Source organism: Adiantum capillus-veneris, chromosome 28 (assembly GCF_014529385.1).
Source record: "Adiantum capillus-veneris isolate H3 chromosome 28, ASM1452938v2, whole genome shotgun sequence".
In the NCBI taxonomy this organism is placed as follows: Eukaryota; Viridiplantae; Streptophyta; class Polypodiopsida; order Polypodiales; family Pteridaceae; genus Adiantum; species Adiantum capillus-veneris.
Window position 1 is genome coordinate 13,264,542 of NC_140958.1, and position 9,904 is coordinate 13,274,445.

Below are 9,904 nucleotides of genomic sequence, written 5' to 3' on the forward strand. Positions count from 1 at the left end.
AAAGGATAAACAAAGGTTCATGGGTCCTCATGCAACCAAGAAGACCCAAGAGGTCTAGTGGTATCAATGTTTACCGCTCAGCATGGAAGGCCAGAGTGTTGGATTTCAAAGTTGAAATCGGCAAAAGATCTGTAAAGGAAGTTCTTGTCTAGCATGTGTTTATCCATCCAAACATGATAGCAAACGGTGGAAATGTATCAGATATACATCAACCACGTTGCAATTGTAAGTACTCTTGACATCTGAACTTCATTTGATTTGTCATTTCACTTATTGATACTCTCATTATAACTTTTCTTATATATTTTGCAACGTTTATCCCTCTTCTTATGAGCAATGTCTCCATTCTTCACAGCTCAACTACATTAGATTTGTCATTTTTACTTATTGATACTCTTAGTTTAACTCTTGTTATATATATTGCAGATGTTTATCCCTCTTCTTATGAGCAATGGGAGCCTGTGGAGTGCATAATAGGCCTCTTCCACATTGGTTCTCTACAGTATTCAGGGAGGAGCAGCAAAAGCCTGGCTGATGAAGGAATATTTTTCTATGACCACTTCTACCAACTTAGCTCAGGGAATAAGAATGGCATGTTGGTGAAACTACCTCTACCAACCGATTGGAACACTGTGGACTGGCCAGTTCCCGAGGAAACAATGGTGGAGGCAATGCGAAGTAAGCTCTACAAGGATATACAGAGGTCTCTACGTAGCTCTATTCCCACCAAACTGGTTAGAATTGCAAACTCTGTCCTGCTACACTCTTCATACACTACAAGAGGCTCTTCATATTAGCGACGCTCACACAGCGACGCTCAAAAAAAAAATTCCCGGCGTCGCTATGAGCGTCGCTATAAGCGTCGCAAATTTCTTTGTAAATTTGCGACGCTCATAGCGACGCTTATAGCGACGCTCATAGCGACGCCGGTTGGGGTAAAAAAATAACCGAGCGCGCCCAAAAACTCAGATCTCAGATCTGAGTTTTTCGGCGCCCTCAAGCAAGGAGCAGGTAACGCTCTCTCTCTCTCTCTCTCTCTCTCTCTCTTTTTCTCTCCCACACACACACACACACACACACACACACACACACACACACACACACACGAGGAGAGGAAGGAGAGCCAGGTATGCTCCTTCCCTCTCCTCATTCTCATGTTCCCTTCCCCTCTTTCTCTCTCCCTCTCTCTCTCTCTCACACACACACATATACACACAGACATAGTGTTTTTGAGAGAGAGAGAGAGAGAGAGAGAGAGAGAGTACAAACAAAAACAAAAATGCACACACACATACATAAACAAGAATGCACACACACATTGAGAGAGAAAAAGAGAGAGAGAGCATGCATAAACAAAAAACGCACGCATTGAGAGAGGAAAAGAGAGAGAGAACATGCATAAACAAAAAACACACACATTGAGAGAGGAAAAGAGAGAGAAAACATGCATATGATCCAAACAAACGCACACACATTGAGAGAGAAAGAGAGAGAAACTAATTTAACGTCGTAGGAAACTAATTAAAATTAAAAGACCTAAAGATCTAGCCGACGAGGAGTTGAACTCAAGACCTATTATTCAAGAGGGAAATGGCATAATCAATCTATCATACTTGGCATGGGTGATAGAAAGGTTATACCATTTATCTCTTTTTATTGGCACACACATCCACACACGCACACACACACAAGAAGAAGAGAGTTATAACGTCGTAGGAAACTATCTTAAAAGACGTTAAAGATTAGGTTATATGTAGACTTACATTAAATTAAATTTAGGTTTATTTTTAACTAGATTTACGTTTATTTAAGCTAGATTTAGATTTACGTTATATTAGATTAGATTTAGGTCTCCATAGACTGCGATGCCTGCATGAAGCGGGTGAAGAAAGCCCTCAATGGAATATAGGTATTGTGTGCTGCCTTCACTCATGGTGGGCTCCGTCGATCCAAAAGTACTGGTGAAATGTCTTCAGAAGATAGGGAAGAAGGTGGATCTTCAGGGCAGCAAGAGTCACTACATCCCCGACACAATGACCATCTAGACAACCTCTAGTCATTAGACTTACGTTAAATTAGATTTAGCTTTATTTTTAGTTAGATTTACGTTTATTTAGATTTACGCTTATTTACGTTAGATCGAGTCCACGCAAGAATTACTTACGGTTTAGGGTTTAGAGTTAGACGAACAGTGAAAAGATCTACTGTGAAAAGATGTTAAGATGAAGTGAAGTGCTACAGCTAGAGAAGAGGCAAAGGGGTTTTGTCCACTACATGCAGTATCATGTAGACGTGGGTGTGTAGATTTTTTGTACCCACAAATATAGGTATTGACCAATAAAGACGAGATTATAACCCGGTGGTTCTGATCTCCGTGCACCTCTAGACCGAGGTGTGCGGGGATTGGACATGACTAGAGAATGTGAGGTAATAAGAGAGAGAGAGAGAGAGAGAGAGAGAGAGAGAGAGAGAGAGAGAGAGAGAGAAGAGAGAGAGAGAGAGAGAGAGAGAGATAAGACGAAGAATGCCAATAGAATATTAAATTTGTTGTCCAGGTTATAAGTTTTTTATCCTCATTATGAGTAGCGACGAGGATGTGGGACCGTCCAACCGAAACACCTATCTCTCAACGAGGGTCTTATGTCCTTGTAATCAATGCAAGCATGCTGTGCGACGGACAAGACGTGTTTCTTTGCAGCACGTTCGTGAATTTGGCGAGTTCGATCCATCTATTATAGATCGAGTTGTTGCCAATTATAACTCGTCGGACTCTGACGCTGGCCAACAAGCAGCAATCTTGCAACCCAATAGACGTGTTCGCAGGCGCTTTGGTCAAGCAGCATATGTGAGGCCACAAGATGTAGCCTCTGACAGCTCGGGGGATGATCATGCAGAGCACATTCCCAACGAAGCAATGTTTGAGCCCGAGATTGATGAAATGATCGAGACGATCATGGATTCAGAAAGGCTTATCTATGATGATATGAAAAGTGAAGCCGATACGCCATTGTATAATGGAGCATGTATGTCTAGATTGAAAGCACTCCTGGTTCTTCTCAACATGCAGGCAAAGTTTGGATGGAGTGACACTAGCGTCACAGCGCTTTTCAGGTGATCTATTACAATTAGTTTACTTTAATAGAACTCTAAATGTACAATGATCTGATAGATTTTTACACGACTGTATCATATTTTTATGTTGTGTAGATTGCTGAAAGAGCACATACTACCAACTGACAATGTGATGCCAGATTCCCGAGATGAAGCAAGAAAGATTTTGCGAAACTTGGGATGGATTACAATTCTATCCACGCTTGTCCTAATGACTCCATTCTTTTCAGAGGGGAATACACAGACACATGGAGAAGTGTCCGAAATGTGATTCCGAAAGATATCGAGTAGATCTCCACGGACACAAAAATTCCACAAAAGGTTTTGCGACATTTTCCTCTGCTTCCTCGCAGCATCAAGCATTTCTTCGAATGTAAGTCCATGGCCGCCCTAGCATCATGGCATGAGGAGAATAAATCTTCGGATGGTGTGCTACGAATTCCTGCAGATTGCGCAGCCTGGAAACATATAGATGGAACATGGTCGGATTTTGCCAGGGAAGCTCGAAATTTGCGCTTAGGCCTGGCTATGGATGGCGTAAATCCATTTGGTCAAAGATCAACATCTTACAGTGTATGGCCCATTGTCATCGTCAACTACAATATTCCCCCGTGTTGACTAGACTACGAAGAAGGGCACCTATGGCTAAGCTTGATTGTGCCAGGGCGATATAAAGTGGGGAATATGGATGTGTATCTTCGTCCACTATTGGAAGAGCTACAACAATTGTGGATTGGCATAGAGGTGGTGGATATGAGCCGACACACAGGACGAGGGAATGCTTTGATCAGAGCATTCTAATGTGGACCATGCATGACTATCCCGGGCTAACAGAATGCTCAGGTGATCTATTGACACTCCTCACTCAGACACTGTAAATATTGTTTTTTCCCATAGTTGATCTATTATCATGTGTATACATGCAGGGCTTCAAACAAGCGGATATAGAGCATGTGTCACATGTGGACCTAGACTGAATGCACGTAGGGCACCCTCACTGAAGAAGCAAATCTACGAAGGTCATCAAGCGTATCTTCCGAGAATCATGTGTTACGCGACGGCTTTTTGGGAAGAGAGCCACCAAGGATGTCTGCACAGCATGGTTAGAGCAGAAGAGAATATGCGATGACGGATTGCCTCCAGGTGAAGAGACTACTCTTGATGAGTACTGATTACGCTACTGGCGACACCGACTCGATCCGACTCAACTATCACTTGCTCGATCCAATGCACATATTCAAGAATGTGGGTAATCTACTATGGGACCATTTGACGGCAAGGCAAGAAAGATTCTTTGGGAGCCAAGTTGACCTTAGAAATGTGGATCGTATGAGCAATATTGGCCGCAAACAGCGTCTGATGGATGATAAAACTCTCTAAAGCACCATGGATTTTCACAGTAGCCCAAGAACGCAAAGTAAAAGAGGCCATTCGATCTTTGCGGACCCCCACTGGCGTAATGCACTCGCTCCCGAACGTGTTTTACTAAAGAAGGAAAGCTTACCGGTTTGAAGTCACACGATTGGCATAAAATGTGTCAGGTACGTTCATAGTGGTCTTTAATATCATTGCATAAAATGTGGACTTTAATATCATTGCTGCACATACTTTACAGTTTATTTTACCAGTTGCCATTGAGGGATGTTTGTGTCTCTCATCACATCCGTACACAATCTACAAACTTGCAAAGCTGGTGCAATGGATCTCACAAAAGGAGATCAACGTAGACTCCATACCATTCGCCAAACTAAATGTTGCGGAGCTTGTGTGCATGTTTGAGAAACATTTTCCTACTACCATGCTAACCATTCAGGTGCATCTTCTTGTTCACATAGTTGATGAGGTGGAAATAGTTGGCACAGTTCATTCCAGATGGATGTTCTTCTTAGAGCGTTTCATGAAAACGCTTAAGGCATATGTGCGTCAAAAGGCACATCCGGAGGGTAGCATGGCAGAAGGTTGGTTGGTATCAGAGTCCTTAGTGTACATTGTAGAGTGGCTAGACGGATTTGATAAAGCCCGGGACACGCTATGGCGAACCATAGATGATGAGCGCATATCTGGGATTGTCATGTGAAATCTCGGTGTTGAGAAGAAGATGACGGAAGATCTAGAGGCTAAAATCAACCGATTTTGCATGCTTCACAATCCAGTGATGCAAAAGTGGATTTCACAATATGAGGATGCAAAGCAAGAGCGACAAAGGGCACGAATCGAGTGGAGACGGGGAAGACGACCACCGATGCACTATCCAGCGGTTCTGGAGAGCCTACCAACCTTCATGAGCTTAAGATGGTTGCACAACCAATTGAAAAGCGCACAACAATGCGGTGACGAAGTGACTGAAGAAGAGTGGGAGTACTCTCGGGGTTGCGCGACCAAGGTAAGTTTGCAATGTACGACTAGCAAGTGACTTTATTTATAAACGTTTGAACGGCCACTCATAATCTTTGTTCGTTGTAGTATAAGTCATACACAGCAGCATGGTGTAAAGGTCGACATTTTAGGGTGGAATGAATCGACAAAAAGCGTTTTACTCAAGATTGTGGAATCATGGCAAAATTTGAACAGTCTAGTCGACGACGTTCCTCTGATGCAGATCCTGTGGTGGCGGAACTCACTTACTTCGGCACGCTGCAAGAGATTTTGAGGATCGATTACAGAGGATTTTTTGTCGACTTGTTCGACGTGCAATGGTTCAAGATAATCATGGAGGGTCGCAACGCTACTGTGCGTAGAGGAGAGTCTGGTTTTCTTGAGGTGGATTCTACTAGGAAATGGACTGACCTAAGAGACACTTTCGTACTACCCGAGCATTGTGAACAAGTAAGTATATAAATAGTTAACATCCCCCTTTTACAAGTTATGTGCTTGAAAGCTCTCATGCAAGTTATGTGGCTCTTGCAGGTAATATTTCATCCTACAAAGTCTACATCAAACTGGTGGTACGTCATAGAGGTAGCCCCTCGTAGTGCAAGGACGTATGAAGGCTACCATGTGCCAATCACAACGACATCAATGGAGGAGATCAGAGAAGATGCTCAATCAGAAGCCGCTGCGGTGGTGCCAGACGAGCATCAAGATGCTACTACTCTATATGGGGTGCATGCAGAGGAGCTACAAAATGAAACAGAGGATATGTGTTTAAACGGAGAGCTCTATATAGATATAGGAAGTTATGCTGAGTTATGCAAGGATACGAGAGAGATCTCTTAAAGCCACAAATATTGTATTTGAACAATTTTGCTCCGTGTTGTAAAAGCTCTGGCTCTCTAAGTACCTTCCATGGTGTATAACGCTCTTTTCTACTCGCGCTCACATCTTTTGATTGAAAATTCTGAGTTTTCGACTTGCCTCTTCTATCACTCGATTCATTGCGTCATTGTATTTATATGCGTCATTACGTCATTGTATTTAATGGTCTTTGCATCATTGTCTACTCTATTCATTCAATATTAAGTTTAAATATTCGTGTGTTTAATGCAGGTATGGATGATGAGGAGTTTCTTTCTTCTTTATCACCGCAGCAGAGACAGTGGTACGTGGAGCGTCATCGCTCTGGCGCATCATCGCGCGTTCCTACACCATCCGCATCTCCCTCTCTTTCGGAGCATTCGGCGCGCTCCGAAGCTTCGGCGTCGACGAGACGAGCTTCACACTCGTCTAGACACCGGCGCTCTAGTGGTGGCGGTGGCGGTTGTTGTGGGGATTCCGCCACCGATGCCTCCACACCGCCTCGTGTTCGATGAGGCTCTTTACCCTCCCCTTCTTTGCCCGCCCCCACACCAGCCACATCATCGCCATCTACGCCAGGTTTTGCACGGCTGACTGTTCCTAGAAGCTACACACCTCTACCTACTCCGCCAAGAGCCACCCCACTCGACACTCCTCGCTTCGGGGCCCAGATGCCGGTGGAGACACCTGACGTCCGTACCCCCATCGACACGCCGCTAGAGACCCCTGCCGGGACACCCAGGTTTACGCGTCACCGGCCAGAGGGCTTGCCTTACTCCGTCGACATCAGCGGCGGCATCATCATGGATGATGACGGCAAGAAGGTGATCTCGCGCATGCGTGGTCTTTGCTCTCAGCTGTTTAGAGACTACATACTAAACAAATGGAGTGAAGTACCAAGTGATTTAAAAAACAGAGTCATCAGCATACTTCATGATGAGTTTCCCGTTCCAACACGGGATCAGCGCTTCAATGAAGACCTGATGAAGATTCGAATGCGCGAATACTGCAAACACAAGCGTTCCGAAGTGCAAAAAGCAATCAAGAATGGGTGGAACAGGCCAGATTGGCTGGCCAAAGAAGATTGGAAGAATGCGAAGAAAGCAGCACGCGAGAATCCCGACAAGTGGAAGCAACAAAAGGATGCAGCCAGAGCGCGAGTAGAGGCAGGGAGCTCGCACCACTTGGGGAGCGGTGGATGGGCATCATTTGAGGCCGATTTTGTAAGTCTTTTCACATTGCTCTTTATGCATGTTCGATAGTTTAGGGTTTATGAGTTTTTTAGTTCTAACATAATGAAATCTTTGTATGTTTTGACAGTGGTCGATGACAGGACGTGATCCCACACCGTACGAGCGCGAGTACGCAGGCAGGAAGGGCTTAAACGCCCTGATGGACATTCTCAGTTCTCGCGGCGGCATGGTTAGTATTAGGGTTTACTCTTTTTTATTTTTTGTATTGTTTTATAAATGTCGTTATATGTTTATACTTACTGAAAGCTGTCTCATTGTCTTTTTTTGCAGAATCCGACAGATACGCCGCTTGGAGGCGATGAGACGTCTGACTAAACGACGTCAGTTTAGCCGTAGCTAGATATCATTAGTTTAGGGTTTCTCATAGCTTATGTATCATGAGACGGATTTTATACGTCTTTTTGAACCATGTATATTATTACATTTGTCACCGCAGTTCCTTCCTTTTGCCAATCAATTCTTTATGCCTATGATGTTGTACAATTGTCATTATTACATTTGCCAATCAATTCATTTTGCCTATGATGTGTACAATTGTCAATTTTGCAAACAATGCGTCTTGTGGGTGACTATTTTGGGTCTATTATCTACCTTTGCACTTTTTTTAAAAAGTGAATCAAGTACAATATGGTTGATGGGTGGCAGGGCATTCAATGCCCTGCCACCAAAAAAAAATTCTCTCGGGCGTCGCTATAAGCGTCGCTATTTATGGCTCTGTAGCGTCGCTATGAGCGTCGCTATAGTCTTCTGTGTAAACGTCGCTATAGGCGTCGCTATATGCATCGCTATATAGCGACGCTCATAGCGACGCATATAGCGATGCCTATAGCGACGCCTATAGCGACGCTCTCGTAGCGACGCTCGTAGTGACGGTTTTAGCGACGCCGGGGGTTATAAAAACCCAATGTATTTCCGTCGCTAACAGCGTCACAAGAGCACACAACCTCTTGTAGTGATAGAGTTGTTTCATAGCTACAATATCCGTGTTACGAAAACTATGTTCATGTGCAAGTCATTTCAGCAGTCATCCTGTGACAAACTTCTTGACAGAGGATGGTATGTAAAGGAAGAGATTGGCTTACGGTGCGAGGTCGCGCTTGATACTCTAGTTGTCAAGTACATGATTGCAAGCCAATCACTGTTAGTCTCCTTTTGGTATATGCGATCATAACTGCTCAAAGGTAAGTACATTCCTATGGACCAGGTTTCTGTAGGTTTGGAAGATAATCCTGCTATGGATGTGGAAGTGATTGATAAAGAGCATGGCCTAATGTTGGTGGTTACAATAAGGGAGCTATGCAGTTTTCTGCAGTTGCGGCATGACATAATTGAAGAGTCAATGGACAGGGACCTATCAGATTTTTCCTTTTTCCTAGCTGGCCGTAAGCTGATGCGGCGAAGGGAACAAGATATTTTGTGCAAAGAGTTGGATGGTCGGGTTGAAATAGTGTCAATGTAATAGAGATTCTTATGAACCCAAGTGTATACGAATGACTTTCAATACATGAAGTTTTTTGAGCTCATTTGTCAATTATGCCCTCTGAATATAAGTGTGCTTGAAATACATTTCTTTAGCATGTCAAATCTCTCTCTTTCTCTCTCTCTCTCTCTCTCTCTCTCTCTCTCTCTCTCTCTCTCTCTCTCTCTCTCCCTCTCTCAATGTTAGACAAGACAAAGACATGATAGAAGAGTCATCTCAATTCATTAGAAAGTACAAACTCGTCCGTGAACAATGGACTGAGATACAATTTCTGTAAGTATGGAATCAGAATGTCTTCAAGCTAAAAATCAAAGGAATGCCCCTCGAGAGAAGGTGGTGAGATAGTTGTTCCCGGTGGATTTAGTTCTCCCTTTTCAGGAGTATCATCAATTAGTAGTGTATTAGTTGCATCAAAGGGTACACCGATTTGGCTAAATGGCTTGTACAAAAGAGGTAAATGTGGGTTTTTAGGGTGGTAGTGGCCCTCGACGGTAACACATTTTCTTTGATCATACAAAAAGGAAAAATATGACGTGTGAGCGCTGCATACACCGCAAACTATTGTAACTAGTTTCGACAAGTTTTGCCTTTGCATTGAAGACCATATGGCAACTCTGAAGTGCGGAAGAAGAAACTGAATAAATTCCTTGGTTCCTGGACGAACCACGACTCGACAAGTTCCCATCCGAAATTTTTGCAAATCCTCAAAGGGTTCTGTGTCACCGAGAGGCACGCGCATCAGTAGCAATCCATTGAGGTCCAAGATAATCAACCTCTGTAAAAGTTGACGAGTACATATAAGTAGTTAGAAGCTGAACATATTTTT